A 24,892-nucleotide genomic window follows, 5' to 3' on the forward strand; every position below is an offset into this window, starting at 1 on the left:
TCTAAAACAGAAATCTTCTGTGAAGACACCAAGTTGATGTAAAATCTCAATATACATTTTGGAGGTCTGTATCAGAAGCTGATCAAAATGTAAACACTTCCCAGAAATTATGAATTGAAACATACACAGAGAAAACCACATATGAAGTACAAGTAAATATCTGTGCATACTTGAAATTTCTAGTATTTTATAAGAGTTTCTTACTGAAAGTCTATACTTTTCAGCCATTGCAAAAATCGATGAACAGGGGAGAAGCATGGCAAAACAAAAATGCACCATGTGTTAGTATGACTTCAGCTGATGATGCGAGTCGGCAAACTCATGCCTGAGTGTTGCAACAATTGGCTTCCAATGGTGGAAGCCTGAACTAGAAAGGATTTGTCGCACACAAAACGTTCCCAGTTACTAAATATTTCAAACCAAGGAATAAATACTTGTACAATATAAAGCTATAATTATGATACTGAATCAACAATCTATGTGAGAGAAAAAGAAGATATATGAAGAATCTACTAGAGTAGATGAAAATATGTGATTTGTAAAAACATATGACATGTTAATAAATATTTGTATATGTACAACCATCCAGAACTCTGAATACCTTATTTTTTCTCATATATATATATATATAATATATATATATATTTATATATATATGTGCGTGTGTATGTCTATACATATATAATTTAATATGTTTTTTCCTTTGATAATATAAAAAGTAAATACAAATATATGTATAAAATATGTAGAAATTTATTCATTGCTTATGGAATGGTAATGTGAATTGTTCTTGGTATTTTTAATTCATTTATATTACTATGGTAATATATCTTTTAGTGAGAAGGTGCATATGAAACAGGCAACTTTTGGGTATGTGAAGTGTTGAAGGTTAATGTAAATATTGTAAATTTAAACAGTTATAAATAGAAAGCAGCCACACCATTATATGTTATAGAAAATAGTTTAGAATGAAGCTCTGTTCAGTCTAAAACAGAAATCTTCTGTGAAGACACCAAGTTGATGTAAAATCTCAATATACATTTTGGAGGTCTGTATCAGAAGCTGATCAAAATGTAAACACTTCCCAGAAATTATGAATTGAAACATACACAGAGAAAACCACATATGAAGTACAAGTAAATATCTGTGCATACTTGAAATTTCTAGTATTTTATAAGAGTTTCTTACTGAAAGTCTATACTTTTCAGCCATTGCAAAAATCGATGAACAGGGGAGAAGCATGGCAAAACAAAAATGCACCATGTGTTAGTATGACTTCAGCTGATGATGCGAGTCGGCAAACTCATGCCTGAGTGTTGCAACAATTGGCTTCCAATGGTGGAAGCCTGAACTAGAAAGGATTTGTCGCACACAAAACGTTCCCAGTTACTAAATATTTCAAACCAAGGAATAAATACTTGTACAATATAAAGCTATAATTATGATACTGAATCAACAATCTATGTGAGAGAAAAAGAAGATATATGAAGAATCTACTAGAGTAGATGAAAATATGTGATTTGTAAAAACATATGACATGTTAATAAATATTTGTATATGTACAACCATCCAGAACTCTGAATACCTTATTTTTTCTCATATATATATATATATATATATATATATATATATATATATATAAGTGTGGAGTGGAGTGAAAGCATTTGAAGAGGCCAGGATAATGCATGCAAGACGTAAGAGAGATTTAAGGAAGAATGTTATGATCAAGGTGAATCACAATGACCTTTTAGTGTGCACAGTTTGTGACAGACAATGCCTTTCTTTTGCTGGGCTCAAATCTCATTTGCGAACCCATGGAAAACGAACCTGTAGCTTTGAGATTTCAATGATATGATGGTTTATTTTTAGAATAATATTGTAAGATAATTGTGAGAGGCCAGATCTGGCCAGCTTGAAGACAAAACAGATAGATTATTTTGGTCTGATATGGCCAGTTTAAATGCTAAAGGGTAAATATGTATCTAACCAACTGATCAATCAATTGTTGGTTAAACGGCAAATTGTTTTTGTTTTTGGTTCATTTGTCAAAGTTCTTTCATTGCAATCTGCAACCTTTTCGGTGATTTTTCTCCCAGTTTGTTACAGGGGCTGTAACATAATTATTGCTTTCTTTAGCATAGTATGGTAGCACATTTGTTATGACCATAGAAGATGTGGGTTCAAGTCCCAAGAGTGGCTTTTGACTTTTATATGCATAGACATGACTGTGTTGTTAAGAAAGCTCACGGCAACTATATTGCTATAGGTTCAGTCCCACTGCATGGCAGTTACCAATGCTTTGCGTATTTAATTTTTGTAGACAGAAACAGAGTAAAAGCTCATTGCGTGTGTATGTGTTTGTATCTTTGCGTCTATACCTACCACCACTAGACGACCAGTATTAGCTTGTCTATATATCTGTGTAACTTAGCGGTTCAGAAAACGAGACCAATAAAATAAGTATTAGGTCATTTTGTTCGACTAAACACTTCAAGGTGATGTCCCAGCATAACTGCAATGTAATGAGTGAAGCAAGCAAAAAGTAAAACAAAAAGATAAACCTTAGATGCTAAAAATGTACTTATTGATGTTAACTCTTAAACAGAACCAGTAATATTAGACATTAATATAACTAACTTGAAATACTTACAAATCTAAATGCAGCTAAATATTTCAATCCAACGAGTAAATACTTGTACAATATAAAGCTATAATTATGATACTGAATCAACAGCTATGTGAGAGAAAAAGAAGATATATTTCGAGAAGGTCTACAATCCTGAACTGGACGAAAGTTTTGGCACCGTTAAATATAGAATCCCTTTGATAGTGAAGCAGCTCATATGCTTATGTTACTACCTGTACACTAATAACACCATTAAGCAGCCATTTCTCACTTCATGCATACAGTTATTGTGGTTCACATGTAACCTTCAAATGCTACCGACCAGATTAGCACATCTTCGATGAATAGAGAGCTTCATAACATCTGAAGATAAATAACCATATTGCTGTACGTATACTTTCCATGAATAACATCCAAATCGAATCACAACTCATGATAGGCCAAACAATTTGTAATAGCCAGTGTAATTCATTTCACTAAATATGGCTTTCTTGTGCAAAACGAAAAACTAGTTTATCCATGAATATTTGTGCAGTTTTTACCAGACATATTTATATACTTTGCACTAGAAAATTACTTCTGTTGTATACACTATGACACAAAATTAATTCTAAACATCTACAGGATGGCAGCGGGCTAAGACTCTGAGTTTACAACAGGCCTTTTTCTTATAAGATGAAATATATACTACACACACACACACACACACACACACACGTATGTGTATATATGGGACTACCACAGTTAGTTGGCAAATATATTTTGTGATTCCGTGCTGCTACTGTTTACTTCTCGCTCAGAGATTTAATATTGCTTGTTATGATGGTCAGACAATTTCTGCACCCACATCACCCCTAACATCTGGCAACCTAACTCCTCAGACTATTTAACCCCCTTGATTATTATGTGTGGGGCACAGTTGAGTGAGAGACCAACAAAACTCCTTGTAATACCAACGGTGAACTGAAGGCAAGGATTATGGCCCCAACTTAAACAAGGCAAACGTCCAGAAGAGTTGCAGGAGATTCCAAAGTTGTCTGCAGGCTTTGGTTGAAGCCAATAATGAGTTTATTGAATAAATTTACTCTTTAGTATTTCAAAATATTTTTATGTAATTTTGGCAAATATATTTGTTAAAAGGAGATGTCAGTGTTATTTTCATTTTTGTGTAATTTAGACAACAATATATTCACTGCACCTTGAGAAGAAGACCCATCAAACTGAGCAAAATTGCAGTTGTGGCAGATACCATTTTACATGCTGGTGACATGTAAAATCACCCATTACACTCTCGGAGTGGTTGGCATTACCAAGGGCATTCAGCCACAGAAAACCATGCCAAATCAGATGGGAGTCTGGTGCAGCCTTCCAGCATGCCAGCCCAGTCAAACTATCCAATCCATGCCAGCATGGACAACGGACGTTAAATGATGATGATGATATATATATAACTTAGATAACTTAGGTTGGTTTTAGCCATTATCAGCCCAGGTCATTACTAATTCAATAGCACCACCTGGAAAAGTCTATTAGTTAATTATTTTGGGACACTATGGACCACTCAAGCAGAGAATTGTTGTTGGTTGAGATGCATCCAGGTATAGGTGGTTTATCCAGTATTTCCTGGAGGAATTTGTCCAGGTACTGTTTGAAAGTTGTGGGGTCTTTTCCTACTTTAATTTCTTTTGGGATAACATTGAAAAGTGCAGGACCATTTGTAGTGAAGAAATTGTGTTACAATGTTCTTATGACCTTTGTAAGGGACGCATTGCACAGGGGTCTAGTCTTGGGTGAATTAAACATAATGCCAATATCATTTGGATAATATTGGTGAAATATTTTCCACATGGCGCAAATAATGTATCGCATAATGTATTTATTCAACAAATATTAGAGAAACTTGAGTTTAGGATTAACTAATTTATTTTTTGTTCATTCTAGTGTCGTAACAGTGTGCCTCATGAATTCCTTTTTCATGGTTTGGATTTTAACTACCCTTTCTAGCATGTAAGGAGTCCTGTCAATGGTCTCCTCTCGATGTATAAAAATATTTTATACAATTTATATATATATATATATATATATATATATATATATATATATGTAAGTCCTGCTTCTTTGAGTTTCCATCTACCAAATCCACTCACAAAGCTTTGTTCAGCCTGTGGCTATAGTAGAAGACACTTTGCCCCAGATGCCACACAATGGGACTGAACCTGGAATCATGTAGTTGGGAAGCTTCTTACTACACAGCTACACCTGTACAAGAATTTTTAAATTGAAATGTTTTTAATAATTAAATTTAATGAAAAAAAACGAAATGAGTGAGAGTTATTTACTTTGAAGTAATAAGCTGGGAACGGTGGCAAATCTGGAATTATGAGTAAAAACGCTAATAGTTGCTCTTGGTAGAATGGTAAGTTGTATTTCAGTTTACAGATTAACTGCAAGGAATAACTATCTGTATGTTGATATGCTTCGTTTAGTTGGTTCTTGATTCATTTGTTAATAATTAGATCTGAATATATGAAGAAGTGAGGTGAAGCTAAAGAGAGAGAGATAGAGATAGAGAGAGAGAGAGAGAGAGAGAGAGAAAGAGGAGAACAAGAAAGAAGGAAGAAAAGAAATTGAGAAAAGGAGAAGATATAGTGCTATTTGATGTTTGTATAATTTGTTACATTCTAGCTAGTCTAGTGTTAAATTAGTTCATCCTTTTCCTGTTAGTAATGTAAATGTGATTAGGAAGAGATGATCTGGTTATAATGTGAAAGGTAAACACATGATCATTTGCAAATGCACCACACACACACACACACACACCACACACACACACATACATACACACAAATATATATGTACATGTATTGATATAAATGTATACGTATTTATATAAAGATATATTCTCAAGATCAAATCAAGATATTTTCTAACCCTGATTTAATATGTATGTATGTTTGTCTGCCTGTCTGTATGACTGTATGTATGTATTTATGTATGCATGTATATATATATATATATATATATATGCATGTATGTATGTATGTATGCCCAATTACTTGCAAGGTAATCTCCACATATCTTTTTTAAGCTAGTGCCACACTGACTCTCACCTAAATGCTTTGTACCATGGAAACACATTCTTACCCATCTTCTCCAGACAGAAGTATGGAATCAACTCCAGGAGAGACCCAGTGACTGGTATTTAAATACTGCACTCTGCCTACATTACACAGAGATGTGTCACCACAATACAATCTAAAGGATATTGACACTTAAAACAAATCCACCAGCCTACTGCAACTCCACCATCATTTCAAGGAATTTATATACTCTAAACAAATTCTTCAATCTATTGTAAGCTTCTCCTTTCTACCACTACATTGTGCTCTCCTCCAGTAGCTTTATGTAGAAATGTGGTTTCTCAGTCATAGTGATGTCTTGACAAGGAGAGCATAATGGAATCTGTATTGGAAAGAAGTAGGTTTCACAAGCTGCTGTAAAAGCAACTTGTTTTCAGAGAGTAGAAATTCTGAATTGAATAAAATTCTTTATGGATGAATGACACAGATTTTCTAAGCTACATTAAAGGTAACCTTTCCAGGAGACTAGTAATGTTAAAAAATAAAAGTATTGCAACTTTAAGAAGACACTTTAGCCCCAACATATAACCTTGCTGGTGTTTATGACATGATTAAATGCCAGTCCATGTTTTAAAGTCTGTTGACAATAGGAAGAGCATCAAACCAAAAAACAAACCTCAATCACAACAGTTACAAATACAATGAAAAAAATACTTTTTGTATCCACAGGACTAACACCATCATAATACTGTACACAGTAGTAAGGGAATCAAGTGAAAACATTTGGTCATATTTGAGAACTCATTAATTGTCATCAAACAACACACCAACCCTCTTCCTTTCAGATTCAGGAAATAGACATCAAACGACCCACCTACCACCTGGAACTCTTCTCTCCCTGTCAGGTGTAAAACTTTTAGCTGTAGTGAGATTGTAGTTGTGGTAAAGTGGAGATAGGTAAAAGCATATTGTGTACAATAAATAGCATTGAGAATGGCCGCTGCAAAATCAGCACAGGCAATGAAGATAAGTACAAATTCTTTTAGATGTGCAACAGCTATAGAGTGAGTAGAGTTGGCATATTGCTGGAAATAAAATTAATAAATAAAGTAACTGAGGTTGTCAGAATGTGTGACTGAGTAATTAAATTTAAAAAAGTAATTTACAACACAGAGTCTATCTCCACATGCTTTGCAGTCTGAACTGACAAACAAGCAGAAAGGCCATTGCTATTAGATTCTCTGGCAGATTAATTCAGTAATGTATGACAGTGGCCTCATTATCATGACTGATAACTTAAATGGACATGATTGCTACACTGATATACCTGGAGGCTATGTACTTGGTATCAAAGCTCTTTGAGTTTTGTGATGCACTTAAACCAGTTATTTGCAATGTTAACATCAGGAAACAGGCCAGTAATGTGACCATCTACAAATCAAATGAACATACCAGTTAGACTTCATATTCACTGAGAAAGAGAAAAGCAACTGATTGTGAGTAAGATACCCCTGGAGAACGTATACCACTCAGTATAAGCTTGTGATCAGTGAACTCAAGGTAAGAGCTAGATGACCTCAGAGACACAAAACAATCTAGAGAAAATGTGGAAGCTGCAAGATTCTTTGGCCAGATGTATGTTCAAAGGAGTACTAATTGACATCTATGAGAAGAAGAAGATAAAAATAAGTGGGAGTTTCTGTGAAACTTGTTGCAAGGTACAGACTAGATCTGCAGTTGTAGCAAGGTTAGAGTCAAATAAGAGGCGTTTCAAATTGTAAACCACCATATCACTATGAATCACTTCATTGGGGAAAGTAGAGAAGAGTAATAATGGTCCACTTGCTCTATTGGATATGATCAAAAGCATAGTAATGTTACAAGGAGATTGCTAAGCTGCTAAATGAAGAAAATGGAACAAGGTATGAGAGAGTGTGAGAGGGTGAGAGAGAGGGAAAAGATAATGAAGAAGAGGAAGAGAGAGACTTCCTCAAGGAAACCCAATTTAGGGACCATCTACTGATGTTGAGAGTTACAATGTTGAAAGCATAATTAAGGGGATGAAGGTAAGGAAAAGTAGTAGGTCATTAGTGAGCATTGCTAAGATAGTGAAAATATCTGATGAAGTAGGATATGCCCTTGTTATTTGCACTGGTGATCAGATCATACCTAATGAGAAAATTAGATAAAGGTGGAATCAGATGTTGTGAACTTAAGAGAGGACTGAGGTAGTATTGCAATGCAATGCAATGCAATACAGAAGATGATAGATGAGTAAGCAAATGCTAAGCACACCATATGAAAGGAATTTGCAGAAGTGTTAAGACTGGAGAAAAAAATAGGGAAGACAAGACATGTTGAAAGCTATTTTCAGGAGGGCTTCTGAATCTCACAAAGGATATAATATAGCAACAAAACAAATAATGAGATGCTGTGCATGAGAAAATTCCTCTAACCAATGCAAACATGGTAAAAAAAACATGGCAAAAAACATGGCAAATTGGATATAAAAATAGTGATGGAGATGATGTTAAGTATGCATTATATATGTGGGTGTATGTTTGATTGTGTATAATTTAAAAATATGATGGTATCTTTATACTGAGTTTTTTCAAAGATGATTAAATGACATATATATATATACATATATAGATTTCTCTTTCTCTCTCTCTCTATATATATATACACACACATATATATGTATGTATATACACATACAGATATATATATATATATATATATATACTTACATATACACATATATACATACATACATTCAAACATACATTAATATATGTATGTATATATGTGTATATGCACACACATATAGATATATATATATACACATATATATATACACACATACATACATTCAAACATGCATTAATATATGTGTGTATATATGTATGTATATATATGTATGTATATGTATGTATATATATGTATATGCGTATATATATATATATATATATATTTATATGTGTGTGTATATATATATATATATATATATATTTATATGTGTGTGTATATATATATATATATATATATATATATATACGATGATGATGATATATATGAACAAGAAGCATACATTTTTATATATGCTTGTACAACTTTGTGTGTAAATGATGGCCAAAAGTAATATTTACTTTGTTTACTTACTACTATAAATATGTATAAGGATAACTATTCACATTTATAGCAATATTCACTTAAATGGACCATCTCTATATTTATATATCTGTATACAAACACTTAGAATTATTACCATCATAATTTATTGTCTGATAGATATATTGTCTGTGTATGAATGAGCGCGAGTTTATGCACACACATATCCTCTGTATATCTTATCTTTGCAACCAAAAATAAATACACAAAGCTGGTGATGCGAATTGTTCCTATAGTTTATTGCTCCTTAGAGAGCATCAGACAAAAGAGGGAATCAAGAATCAAGTGAAATAAATGATAAGCTATCTCGTTTAAAATCTCATGTGACCATAAAAATATGAGCCACTGATGAGGCTTCTGCTCGGATGGTCAACCTACATTGAATAACTGTTGAAATATATTCTTGCCAAATTACAACTCACCATTTTAGAAAATTACAGGATGCATTAATTCAAATAAGACCTGTAGGTTTTATTTAAAATACAGCTTTGATTGGAATATTTCTTTAGTCGAGGCTAATGAGAAGCTAAGCAACCACAATAGCAAGAAAATTTGATGACAAATTTAATGTGAATTATAATATATTTTATCTTTTACTTGTTTCAGTCACTGAATTGCAGCCATGCTGGGACATCACTTTGTAGGGCTTAGTCAGAAAACAAATCAAATCCAACACTTATTGCTGTTAAGTTTGGCACTTACTCTATTGGTCTCTTTTGCTAAACTACTAAGTCATGGGAGTATAAACAAACCAACACCGGTTGTCAGCTGGTGGAGGACAAACACAAAGGCACACACAAAGATATATATATATATATATATATATGATGGGCTTCCACACAGTTTCCAATCTACCAAATTCACTCAAAAGACATTTGCCAGCCTGAGGCTATGGTAGAAGGCACTTGCCAAGTCGAATGTATTAACCCCAGTACTTAATTTTTATAAGCCTGGAACTTATTCTATCAGTCTATTTTGCCAAACTGCTAAGTTACAGGAATGTACACACACCAGCATCAGCTGTCAAGCGATGACAGGAGGGCAAACACAGACACAAAGACATACACAGATGTGTGTGTGTGTGCGGGCGTGCGTGCGTGCGTGTGTGCGTGCGTGTGTGTAGACATGACAGCTTCTTTCAGTTTCTGTCTACCAAATCCACTCACAAGGCTTTGGTTGGCTCGAGGTTAAAGTAGAAGACACTTGCCCAAGGTGCCATGTAGTGGGCTTGAACCCAGAACCATGTGGTTGGAAAGCAAGCTTCTTATCACAGAGCTATGCCTGCACCTATTAATTTCTAATATAGATACAAGGCTCCTCTAATATAGATAATGCAGTCAGTTAAATCAACCCCAGTACTAAATTGAGGCTTATTTTATTTACTGTTGAATGGTATGAATTGCAAATTGGTTTTAGTGAGATTTAAATTTAAGGACTCATTATTACGTACCACAAGATCTTATCCAACATTCTATTAATTTTGCCAACACACCCACCTATTAATGTAGATCTCATGATTTACAGAAACATGTAGGTATATTATGAAGTAGGAGTGCTAAGCAGTGATATAAGTCTGGAAAGGGGCACTGTGGAGTATTTACACTGGTCTAGGAGTATTTACACCATTGTCAACACCAAGAAGTTTCCTCTTTGATAAATAGCAGAGAATGGCTTGTTTATTAGTCCAAACATACCACAGGCACATTTGAACTGGTAATAACATGTAGGTAATTGCATGTAGGTATATGACTAAATACAGTGAAGTAATTTAATTTCTGCTTCTTCAAGTTCTAATTTCAAGTCCAGATGGTGTTGACTTTACCTTTCATCTTTACCAGATCAGTGAAATAATGTATAATTCAAGCACTATGTTTGATGTAATTGACTGTCTCTCTCCTCCTCAAATATCTGGTCACAGCTGGAACACCTTTGGTCAAGTGTCAGCTCTATCAGAACTGATCTAAAACTAAATCCCAACAAAAACAGCCACTACACGATCACTTGACTGGCTAAAATTAGCAGTCAAATCGCCTTCAAATCACATTCTACCACCTTAAAGGATATATATATTTGATAACACAGTACCAAATACACTTAAAACAGATGTGATTGTCATAGGCGGAATGCCTTTGATTATAGGTATGTTGTTCAATAAAGGTTGGTCTAAAACATTGGTTTACTTTTGTGCTAGTTTACAAACAAACAAAAATATTATGATTGGGGTTTGTTTCTCTTTTATATGTATTTGAAGTCATCAACTTAAATCAAATTTGGATATGAAAAATGTAATATATGTCAGAGATTTGAAAAATATATCTTTTATCATCATCATCATCAGCAGTGTCATCATCGTCAATGTCATTATCATTGCCGGTGGGCATTGAAACAGTCCTGGTGGGCGCTGATGCCTAAGGGAGCAGTGGTTGCAGGGGTGGTAGAGAACAAAGAGGCAGTGAGTTGGGGGATGCTATGAATTTATAATATTATCATAGTATTGTATACAAATTATATAATATTATATTATATATCAAATGATTTATAGTATATATATATAAATTAGTAAAGTATAAAATATTTATTTATACATAAAAATAGGGGTGGGGGCGCTGAGGGTATTATGTGGCCATGAAGGGGGCTGTGGCCTAAGAAGTTTGAGAACCTCTGGTCTAAACTAAGCCACCACCATAACATTAGTAATATCAGTGACAATAGATGATAAATTAATGTCAGTTTGAAATACTGTTATTACAAGTTAACACCATCAAGGAAGGGCATCTAGCTATAAAAAAAATTCACCTAAAAATTCTAATTCATACCAGCTTAGAATAACAGACGTCAATGTGATGATGATGGTGGTGATGATGATGAGGATGCTGATGCTGCTGCTGATGATGATGATGATGCTGATAACGATGATGCTGATGATGATGATAAAAGATATATTTTTCAAATCTCTGACATGTATTACATTTTTCATATTCAAATTTGATTTAAGTTGATGACTTCAAATATATAGAAAAGAGAAACAAACCCCAATTATAATTTTTTTTTTTGTTTGTAAACTAGAACAAAAGTAAGCCAAAAACAAAGAAATCATAGACTTATACAAAACTGAAGGAATATTAAATGAAGATTTATGATTTTAAAGATTTTCTAGTGAATAAACATTTTTATTTTTATGACAGTGATTTACTGCTTGTATTTATGACATAATAAATTGCTGCTTGAATTTCATTGTTTTATGAGTGGGGCAGGAACAAATTACTGCCCCAAAATTTGGTGGATATATTTATTGATATAGTTATGTTTGGTTAAAGTTAGGAATGGCTATTTATTTAAAAATTTAGCTTGGTTCTGGGTTAGATTTCTGATGTACTTTGAGTTGATCAAAACCTGTCAGAACATCTGTTTAGGAAGATGGTGAAGATGAACTGCCTGCATTCAGAAAGACAAAGGCAAAGAAGTTATAATCTGAATGCAAAACAAGCGTCTGTCTGCTTTAGAGCAGTTTCCAATAGACTGAATGCATGTTGGCCTCCTGCAGTTGTCTCGAGGTAGCTTTGTCCCTGGATCCATCTTTTTCATAGCAAAGACAGTGATACTGGGAAATGTACCTCCCAGCATCACTACTAACCTGCACTGGGCTACCAACTTCACCTGCAATACAAATCACGGATATTAAATCTCAAGGTATTGTGATTGCTGTTGAGGCTGCTGTTGCTGTTGAGTGCAGCAGTCTTTGTCCAGTGGGAGAAGTCCGAAACATGGTCCTTTGCTATTTGTAAGACCTGCAGAAGAGAAAGCAGGTCAACCCCCGACACCGAGAGCATCGACGGATGGATGAATGCGCATCCAGGTTCAGCGGTTGCGTAGGAAGTCAGAGACAAGAAACAGGAAGAAAGAGTGAGAGAAAGTTGAGTTGGGTGTTTTCGCTCAATAAACACACACAACGCCCGGTCTGGGAATCGAAACTATGATCCTCCGACCGCGAGTCCGCTGCCCTAACCATTGGGCCATTGTGCCTTCACTGCTGTTGAGGCTGTTACAAAAATATTATGATGAACTACCACCACTTCTGCAGGTTCATTACTTACAAATGTATATAGTAGGTGTAGCATAGTCAGTAGCAGCTATAATTTTCTGATAGTCTGCATGTGATGGAGTCAAGCATCTTCGGATATCTAGCCATGCAAGCAGTAAACTTTGGTGATTCTGCCTCACCTCCTTATGGCAGCATTATTGATAGGAGCTGTTCAGTACAACTTCCTTTCATCTTGCTTGTGAATCATTCAATCTCATCATCTGTTTTGCCAAGATAATGGAGCAATACATTCTAGCAACCTGTGTATAGTTTATACATAACGTTTTAGTCTATTATAAGAAGGTAGATTTTTGCCTCATGAGTCTCTCCCTCTATGTACAGATATGCATGCAAACATCAACCAGCCTGGCTCACTGGGTTCAATGTCCTTGATCTTTTCCTTTGTGTTGATGAGAGATTCCTTGTAGAATGTGAACTTCCTATATCAATAAGCAACTATTAGTTCAACTTGTGATTTTTCATTCAGTAGTTTTCCACAACCGTCAGAAGAATTTCATTGGGAATGTCATATGTTTTAGAAGAAACTTTTTCTCAGTAATCATTCCACTGCTCATTTAACCATACTGCATCATGGTTGTGCTGTTTATTTACATTCCTGAGCTCCCCACCCACAGAATATTTCAAGACTATCCCAAAGTGGAGCCTTTAAACCTTGATGGCATGGTCTTTGTTGCTGTGGTATAGAGCTTGTGGGTTTAAGTAAACTGACAGTTGATAACTGTACACTCTTGTAATTTCTTATGAGAAGAAGTCTTTTCTCAAACTTTGCATTTAAGGGCAATTAATTTACCTGTACAGGTCTCTCACAAGCAGTTCCTTGTAGACTTTGGATAGATTATCATAAAATTGTAGCTTGTGATTTCCGACTCCATTATTCACATGGCATCTAATGATAGGATCTAACTGATCAATGTCTTATTCTTTCTCTGTCAATATTCTTTTGGAAAGAAGTAATCCATCTTGGCAGTACGTTATCATTTCAATTGATTTCTGTTACTACCATTTGTTGACAAATAGTAATTCCAACTCAGTACAGCAGGACATTCAATGTCCAATAGCTGGGAGCTCAATTTGTACAAATTGTTCTTTAGAAACTTGATTGATCATGGATAACATGAAGTCAGTAGGTTTTCTATTGATCACATGTTACAGCTATTCTTTTGTTTAGTGGTTTGTTGACGTTAACAGTGAAGTAGGCTTTAAATCTTTCTGTGAGCTGTGTTTTGAGTTATTTGCGTCCTTTTACTCATCTCTTTTGGCTTGTAATTTTCTCTCTTCCATATATTCCATTTTGTGTATATAAACATATTCTAAAGATTATTTTGAAAGCTGAGTCCATGAGAGCAAATGATCCTGCAACGGGATTATCTAATTTAAATTCTCCTTAAAATTTATGAATCTTAAAATTTCTGAGTATTAGTGAGACACATCCACCAATATCTTATAGTAAATATGTTTACAAACACAAAATAGATGTTCTGTGGATATTGTGCATTGCAATTAATTTTAGTTACTTTTTATCACAGTATAAAGACATACATACACACATATTTATATAAATACACACACACACACACATCTATATATATAAATATGTATATTTATATGTATGTACTTATATACATGTATATGTTCATACATATATGTATATATATATATACACACACACATGCACATACATACTTGTATATGCATATAGATATATACACATGTACAATAACCCTTACCAAATAATAGGTTAAGATACTGGAAGTAAAACTATTGATCTATCCAATTATTTATTTATGGTTCACAAGTAAAGATGATGTGGCAAAATGTACTGTGAGAGATTGTTCCAGACTAGACAGAAATTTGATAGTAAATATTATAAATACCTTCAGACGTAAAAGTAAAGAAATAACTTTTAAAAGAATTATAAAAGCTGTGTTTACACCAAACTGAGTAGAATATCAATGAACAAACACATTACTGTATAGAGAGATGAGAAGTGAAATAGTGGAATAGATGAACTTTGTTTTTGATTGGTTAATTTAGTTATATTCTTTGACTGGTTTCATTCATTGGACAGCAGCCATACTTTACTCTTTTACTTGTTTCAATCATGTCACTGTGGCCATGCTGGAGCACCACCTTTAGTCAAGCAAATCGACCCCAGGACTTATTCTTTGTAAGCCTAGTACTTATTCTGTTGGTCTCTTTTGCCAAACCGCTAAGTTACGGGGATGTACACACACCAGCATCGGTTGTCAAGCGATGTTGGGGGCGAGTACAAACACAGACACACAATCATATACACACACATACATATATATATACAAATATACGACAAGCTTCTTTCAGTTCCCGTCTACCAAATCCACTCACAAAGCTTTGGTCGGCCCGAGGCTATAGTAGAAGACACTTGCCCAAGGTGTCATGCAGTGGGACTGAACCTGGAACCATGTGGTTTGTAAGCAAGCTACTTACCATACATCCACTCCTATGCCATGCTAGGATATTCATCACCTTCAATGGTTTTTGTGAATCACATTGAGCCTCGTGATTATTTTAGTCTTGTGTTGATATAAAAGGGACATGATTAGAATATAGTAACACTGGTTTTAAGGCTGGTGTGGGCAAAAACTGAGTAACTCGCACAAATACACACACATATGTGATGTTAGGAAGAGTTATCCAACTGCAGAACACATACTAGAGGAAATATTTGAGCTGAATGAAGTTCTCTGACATTTTGGATCCTGTCAAACAATACAACCACCCATGCTAGTATAGAAGACACATGTTAAATACTGGTGTTGCTGATTATATATATGTATATATACATATATGAGTGTGTATATATGCATATGTGTATGTGTGTATATATATATATATATATATATATATATATATATATATATATATATATATAAATTTATATTCAGTAGGGTATATAATACCACTTGCAAAAATCAGAGCCAATGCTCAAAAAAACCACTATAACGGTGTGAAATTGCTAGCCACCATATTAAGTTAATAACTTAATACTATTAATATTGGCAACAATTCTTCATATATATATGTATGTACATCTCTATTTAGCTGGGGGTTTTTTCTTGCCTTTCTTGGCTCGAATGAGAATAATTGATTTGCCCTAGTACTTAACTGTAGTAAACTAGTTTAACTACAGAAATATCTGAAGTTCAAATGTAAAATGACATAGCTGAATATAGTAAGGGAATTTGTCTGATACCTAGTACTTAGATTATGGACTATTGAAAGATGAAAGACACAATTGATCTAGGTAAGATCTGAAAACCAAATGTAAAATGACATTGTTAAATATGACAAAAGATTTTGCCTAACAGCTGAGTGATTCAGCCACCTTTGACACAAGTGTTGGTTTGATCCTTGCAGCCACTGGTTTAAAGCTCATCTATTGGTCACCGGGGTACTGGAATGTTGGGGACAGAAAGTGTAAATATTATACTTTATCTTTTAGTTTTTTTTTTATTTGCTTCAATTTTTGGTCTGCTGCCATGCTGGAGCACTGTCCTGAAGGATTTACTTGAACAAATCAACCCCCAGTACTTATTTTTATCATTTTAAAGTCTAATACTTATTCTATTGGTCTCTTTTTGCCAAATCACTAAATAACAGGAATGTAAACAAACAAACGCCGGTTGGCAAGTGGTGGTGGATGGCACAAACATAACGATGAACACACAGGCATCATCACCATCTTCCACTTCCTCATCATCCTTTAACATCTGTTTTCCATGCTGGTATGGGTTGGACTACACATACACACACATACACACAAACATGCACACACACACGCACGTATACACATGCACACACACATGCATGCATGCACACACACATGCATGCATGCACACACACATGCATGCATGCACACACACACACACACACACACACACACACACACACACACATAAATGTACAACAGGTTTCTTTCAGTTTCCATCAACCAAATCTACTCAGAAGGTTTTGATCATCCCAAGGCTATAGCGCTATACCATGAGATTGAACTCAAGACCATATGGTTGTCGGTGGAAGTGAATTTGCTACTTCGTAGTCATGCTCGCCCAAATTTTAAACTATACAGTTACAGAAATAAATACAAAACAAAAACAAAGTCAAAAACAAGAAAAAGACAACAAAAATAGAAAAGTGAGAACAAAACGATGGTTTAAATTAAACTTCTTTTGTCCTGTGGAGAAACCACAAAACAACATTAAAAATAGAGTAAAAAGTGTCTTAAAGTGCCATGCTTTACTAAAGAATACATAAAATGTTATTGAATGGTGATTATGACTCATCAGCTACAAAAAATGAAAAGGAAAAGAAAATCGAAAATAAACATGTTAATAATATATATATATGTATGTATATATATTTTCCCCCCAAACTACAATTATTCTAATCAAACATCTAAGTTATGTTCATATTGAATATTTAGAAAGATTCAGTCACAGATAGGCATCATTATGTTACTCAAGCCAATTTTAACTTGGCATACATGCCAGTTTGTTACTCCTTGCCACCATCCGGCTTCTCCACACACCCAACCATCACCGGCACCGCCACCAACACCATCGTTACTAACACTAACACAACCAGCGCCGCCAACACCACCTGCGCCCCCCACCCCCACCCAACGCCACCAACTCCACCAGCATCACAGCCCTTGAACAATTTTTATTATGTTTTGAAACTGATGGTATAATATACAAATTAAGAAGATTTAAAACTGCAATTCTAAACAAACCAAAACTGTACACAAATAGGTATACAGCTGATTTGGATTCTGCGTGTGTGTGTGTGTATGCTTGTATACATATGTATGCATATGTGTATGTGTTAGTATATATAAATAAATGTATGTACATAAATATATGTGTGTGTATGTATACACACATATATACATATATATATGTATATATTTATATATATATACACATATATATAAATATACCTACATGTATATGATTAATATAATTATATACATATGTATACATATGTATGTATATATATATATATATGTATGTATGTATTGTATGTATGCATGTATATTTATATATGCACACTAATATATATGGTTAGTATTTTATGAAACATTGATAGATATCGTATAAAACGAAGACACTTTACTTGTAGATTAACTATTGATTAACTATCACAGTGGCCACAAACTATAGAGATTGTCTTCTTACCGACATTCTATATCTACACTAATTATTGTTTTTATTCTTTAGTAAAAAAAAACAAAAAACACATTTAATTTTGTATTTTACATTTTAAAGAGGAGAGAAAAAAAATAACACACACACTTTTTGAATTGGAACTTGCTTTACCAAACTGTAAAATATGCATCACAGCTGCTTTATTGTTGGCATTAAATAACAAAACAACTGACTTTGTGATGCAAGAGCACATAAAAATGTTTCAATATGTAAAACCATCCTACACATCATACATACAAGGTGTGAGAAAAGAAAAAAAGAAGTGAAAACCGTTGATAACGTACACCAGATTGTCAACGTTAAATAACCTTTGATAAAAACCATGAATAACACTGAGTCATTTGTCAATTTTTTTTTAAACTCTCTGATGATGAAAATGGTTAACAAAGGAAAATTTGTAAGCTACCTTCTATTTATCATTTACCTTTTACAGGTTTCACCATACTAGGGCCCAGAATGTTAAAAGCCAAAATAATTGCTAGCTCTTTAACAATTCCACCAAGCTGTCACTGTTCCATAAAAGTTACTTATTTAGACATATAGCCAGTAATTTTGAGGTGTCAAGGTTAGTTAATACCGTTGATCTTGAAAGAATGAAAGACCTTGGCGTCATTTAGACTATGAACATAAGAAGTTGGAAGAAATATTACAAGACCTGTATGTGTGTGTGTGTGTGTGTGTGTGTGTGTGTGTGTGTGTTTGTGCTTGTATGTATACACATACATTTCAGTGAGTGTATGTACATATGTATGTATGCATTTATGTATTGTATGGATTACAAACAATTGAAAAATTATTCAGTATACAATTCACACAGCATTGTTGCTCAGAATTTCTCCCCTTTGTATTTTTATTGGATTTAAAAATCATTTTGTATTCATTGAATATCAAAAAGAATTTTGTGACTCATTTATTGAAAATACACACCAATGACACATAATAGCTACATTCATGTCCAATTATTTAATTTAGGGAGCTTCACAAAACTAATTAGTAATAATTATATGGTGAGAAAAAATAAACAATAAAAGCAATATCAATCAGTGACTAATGTTTAAATTATTTCTGCCAGTATGGGAGACAAGCCTGGTTTATGTTTCAGAATTATTATGACTTCATCAGTAAATATTTAGAGTCATTGGGTAGATGTATAACTTTGTACATTGGTTGGTGTAGGAAATAGAATTCTTTTGAGAAAAACTCAGATTAGTGCAACTCACTCAGTGCAGGAGTAGCTGTGTAGTAAGTAGCTTGCTTACAAACCACATGGTTCTGGGTTCATTCCCACTGCATGGCACCTTGGGCAAGTGTCTTCTACTATAGCCTCGGGCCGACCAAAGCTTTATGAGTGGATTTGGTAGACAGAAACTGAAAGGAGCCTGTCGTATAAATGTATGTATGTATATATATATGTATGTGTGTGTATATGTTTGTGTATCTGTGTTTGTCCCCCAACATTGCTTAACAACTGATGCTGGTGTGTTTACATCCCCGTAACTTAGTAGTTCAGCAAAAGAGACTGATAGAATAAGTACTAGGCTTACAAAGAATGAGTCCTGGGGTTGATTTACTCGACTAAAAGTGGTGCTCTAGTATGGCTGCAGTCAAATTACTGAAACAAGTAAAAGAGTAACGGAGTATTGCTATTTCAGCTTTGACAGTGCTGTTGTTGTATCCACAGGGACCCTAGACTTCATCCAGAAAAGGGTCATTCATCTGATTAGCTTAAAGTCACTGACAGATGATTCAGCCTGTTTCACTGGCATACTATCTCCTCATTCTGTCTTCTCTACCATTAGTATATAATGGTATTTACTCCTTTGAGATGATTGAGTTCAAGTCACTCCAATTTAGATTTTATCAACCAATTCATCTTTCCTTATCTCATCATCTTTATTGTGCTCAACCCTTCCAGGGTCTGCACTAATCCCTACTTCCCAGAACATCGAGGTTTTGGAATTCCCTCATTGGTCATGTCTTTCCTACAGGTTTAACTTACAAATGTTCAAGAGGAACACCAATGGCATTAATATCCATTGTCTAGGAAAGCCATGGACCCTGCTCCTTCAGCCAGGGGTTATTAAACAGAAGGGTTATTATACTGAGTCTTCCAGACCCAGTATAATAACCCTTTTGTTACTGTATGTCTATTGAAATATACTGCTTTTGTTTAAATTTATTCGGAAAATAATAATGAGTTTAAATAAAATAGCTCATTATAATACTGATGTTTAGAACATAAGCTAACATTAAATTTTGATAGGTTTTGATTTAGATCAATTTAAAACAGGAAATTTGTATGATAGAACCAAAGTTAGCCTCAGATGAGTTAGCATCAAAAGGGTTAAAAAACTGAGAAGTGATCTAGAATTATCATATTTTATAAATCTTCTTTAACCTAGTGGCACATATACAGAATTCATAACAACACCATGTCCGATATCTCAGAATTACACTCTTCAAGACCACATGCTTTATACTTTGTCTTTATTGTCTATCACCCAGTCTAAGAGATCTTAAAAAAAAAAAAAAGATGCTATGGGCATTACTAATTTTCCAGACTAATGATAAAAACATAAGTAGTCAAAATGTAACAGATGTTATTTACAAAATATCGCGAATATTGGTATAATACATAATATTTACAAAACATAATATTGTATTATAAAGCATTATTCTCTAAACAGTACAGTCTTTCTCACAATAAAATATTCTAGCCAATTATTAAAAGATAAGAGTTCATATGACGCTATATTTCCATTGTGCAGCAATTCCATTTTTCTCATGTTCTAATGACTAGAATACAAGTGTAATTATTAGATTTGTTCTGTCGTTACTAACTTGTTATTAGCCTGATGCCTTTGATATAAGGTACTTCACTAAAAGCAGCTATTTACAAAGGCAGAAAAGCCATTAATTTGTTTTCCATCTCTTTCTCTGTCTCTCTTTATCTTTCTTGTTATTTTTCTCTCACACTTCTCTCTCTCTCCTCCCTTCTCTTCCTCTCATTCTTTCTTTTTTTCTTTCTCTCTTTCTCTCACATCAATTTTTCTGTAGAGATCCTTCAGAAACTGTGGTTTGAAGGTAAATAAAGGAAATAAAGGCAAAAATAGAACAATATGTTTCTGTTGTTGTTTTTTCTTTCAATGGTTACCTAAGGATGGGAATTATCAAGCCAAAAATTGTATTTAAAATAAATAAATGAATGAATAAATAATTAGATGAATAAATGTAATCAATTTTTATTCATAAATCAATAACACTGTTGCAATGGAATATTGCTTTTTTCTCAAATTATTAATGAAATATAGGAATGGAAAAAGCTGTGTGATTTAGAAGTCTAGTTTGCAACTGTTTGAGTTAGGGTTTGATTCCACCAAGTGACACGTTAGCCTAGTGTCATCTTTTGAGACCACCTGCATAGAAGTGTTCATGTTTAAATTAAAATTTGAATTCAAATCTTGTCATTATGTGAATGATAATGCAAAATATCAACAGGTCAGTTGTGACTTTTGCTAATGAGCAGTCTAAACACCAGTTTCATTTAGAAAAGAATAAGACAAGCCTACAAAAAAAATGACTCTAGAACCTCGGTTGATTCTCAACCAGGGTCCATAGACCTCTGGGGTGCTCATATAAGATTTCTTTTTAGGGTGGGGTACACTAGCAAAATAGAAAATTGGGGATCCACAGTAGTATTTTAAATATCTATTTACAGTTTTGATTTAAATGTATCTATTACAAGAAAGAGCCAGGTTTCTTTCCCTGTCATTTTCAAAGTTCAACTTATACAAGTTAATGCATGATAAACAAAATAGGAAGTTTGAAAGAAGTTTCTATAAAACTAGTTTTTAAATATCGAATGGTTATGGCAGGTAGCAGGGTCCTCCAGAATAAAGTTGTAATGCAAGGGGGTCTATAAATAAATAAAAATTGGTTAAGAAATCCTGCTCTAGTTCATCGTTTGTTTCTCTAGGAATGGCAGCCAAAACTCCCTAAGACCATTCCATATGCACTTAAAAATAGACATTGGATAATGTGGTCCAAAATGCAGTATGTCAGAAGATGTTTTTTGATTACAAGGTTGTATGATCAGAGCTGTCCAGAGACTAAACAACAACATCAACAACAGCAGCAATAATAGCAACAACAACAACAACACAACAACAACAACAACAACAACAACAACAACAACAACAACAACAACAACAACAACAACAACAACAACCTATGAACAATATTCTAATATATGCAGTCAGAATCAGTGAGTCTGTCTCTACTTGGTTGTTCAATCTTCTAGAAATAACAACTAAGTTTCCTGCAAATCATATCTTGACTTCCCCTTCCCCCAAAATTGGTGGCCTTGTGCTAAAATTGAAAATCAATATTTCATTTTATGAGGCATTGAGCTGACAGATTTGTTAGTGTGCCAGGCAAGATGCTCAGCAGCATTTTGTCCATCTTTATGTTCTGAGTTCAAATTCTTCTGCGGGCCAACTTTGCCTTTCATCCTTTTGGGGGTTGATAAAAATAAGTACCAGTTGAGCACTGGGGTTAATCTAATTGACTTACCCCATCCTCAAAAATTACTGGTCTTAAATATATTGATATGCAAATTTTAGGTGCACGTACAAATATGTACATGCACCTAAAATGCTAGCAGAATTGCTAGCATGCTAGGCAAAATGCTTAGCAACATTATATCCATCTGTATGGTCTGAGTTCAAATTAAGCAAAGGCTGACTTATCCTTTCATCTTTCTAGGTGCCATTTGAGCTCCAGGGTTGATGCAATTGACCTACGACCTTCCTTCAAAATTATGGGCCTTGTGCCCGAATATGAAACCAGTATTTCATTTTTTTATATTAAATATATAGATATATATATATATTAAAGGTTCAAGTATGTGGCTGTGTGGTAAGTAGCTTGCTTACCAACAACATGGTTATGGGTTCAGTCCCACTGCATGGCACCTTGGGCAAGTGTCTTCTACTATAGCTTCAGTAGATTTGGTGGATAGAAGCTGAATGAAGCTAATTGTATATATGTGTGTGTGTGTGTATGTTTTTGTCTGTGTTTGTCCCCCCACCATTGCTTGACAATCAATGCTGGTGTGTTTACATTCCTGTAACTTAGCAGTTCAGCAAAAGGGACCGATAGAATAAGTACTAGGCTTACAAAGAATAAGTCCTGTGGTTGATTTGTTCGACTAAAGGTGGTGCTCCAGGATGGCCCCAGTCAAATAAGTGAAACAAGTAAAAGAGAGTAAAAGAGTATGAATGTATGTTTGAGAAGCTTGCTTCCCAATCATGCAGTCTCGGGTTCAGCCTCACTGTCTGGCATCATGGTCAGCTATCTTCTGCTGTAGCCCTGGATCAACCAAAACCTTGTAAATAGTATTGATAAGTGGAAACTGTATGTGTGTGTTCGAGTTTGTACTTATGAGTGTGTGTGTATATATATATCTTTGTCTTGACATGTCATGATGGTTGTAAACATGCTTCACCATCATACAAGTGTACAAGTGATTTAGCTCATTTCCATTCTTCCATGGAAAACATCTTTGACTATGAGAAATATAACTTTGCTTGGAAATAGGTGAAGCTTGGCAACAGAAAGGGTATTCAGCCATAGAAAACCTGCCCCAACAAATTCCATCTAACACTTGCGAACATGGAAAAGTGGATGTTAAAATAATGATGACAATGATAATGATGATGATGATGATGCTGATGCATATCATAAGAAAATAATCTAAAAAGAAATAATAAATCTTCATTACATTACCATGTTTTTTTTTTTGTCTTGTTTTTCTTGATAAAACCAACTGGGGACAAAATTTTGCGGTTTAATATCATTTATTATATCATACCACTAATTTTTAATCAAGATTTTGAAGAAAAATATGCATATTACACATGAAGTTTAATGGTAATTAATTTTTACTTTCTATCATTAAATAAGTAATCTAAAAGATTATAAGTAATTCTGACTGCTCAGAAGCTGTATGATATTCCAATTAGATTTATATCATTAATTTTCAGTCATCAGCACTGTATGTTATCTCCAGAGAGCTATATTTCACTAAATGACTTTAGAGCAAAGTTAAATATTTATTCTTATATAGAATTAATTAATTCATATGCTCTATGCTGTTTTAAGTTTTTTTTCTTGCTAGCTACAGCATATTTCAAATATGCTGTATAGAAATGAAATCATCGTTAGCATTGTCGTCGTTATCATCATCTTAATGTTTATGCATTTACTTTTTGTAGTATTTTATGAATCATAGGAAATTTGTTTAAATGAATTTTTCCTTCATCCATATATTTTTTTTTCCTGTCACCTGCTCCCACATGCTTTCAAGCCAAGCAATATTTCCCATCGTCCTTTGAGCACAAACAGAAACAATGCTTGGGCATGCTTTCATTGAAGACTGCAAACAAACGACACTGCTTGTAGGCCAGTGAGGTTTGTTTACAATTACAACATCAATATCAAGACAAAGAGTTACACCCAAATGCATACACACACACTCACACAAACACAAACACACAAACACTCTCTCTTTCTGTTTCTCTCTCTCTCTCACACACACACATGTGTGTGCATTCGATGGGCTTCCTTCAAGAGTTCATCTACCAAAACCTACACACAAGGTTTGCAT

Source organism: Octopus sinensis, linkage group LG6, assembly GCF_006345805.1.
Source record: "Octopus sinensis linkage group LG6, ASM634580v1, whole genome shotgun sequence".
NCBI classification, from domain to species: Eukaryota; Metazoa; Mollusca; class Cephalopoda; order Octopoda; family Octopodidae; genus Octopus; species Octopus sinensis.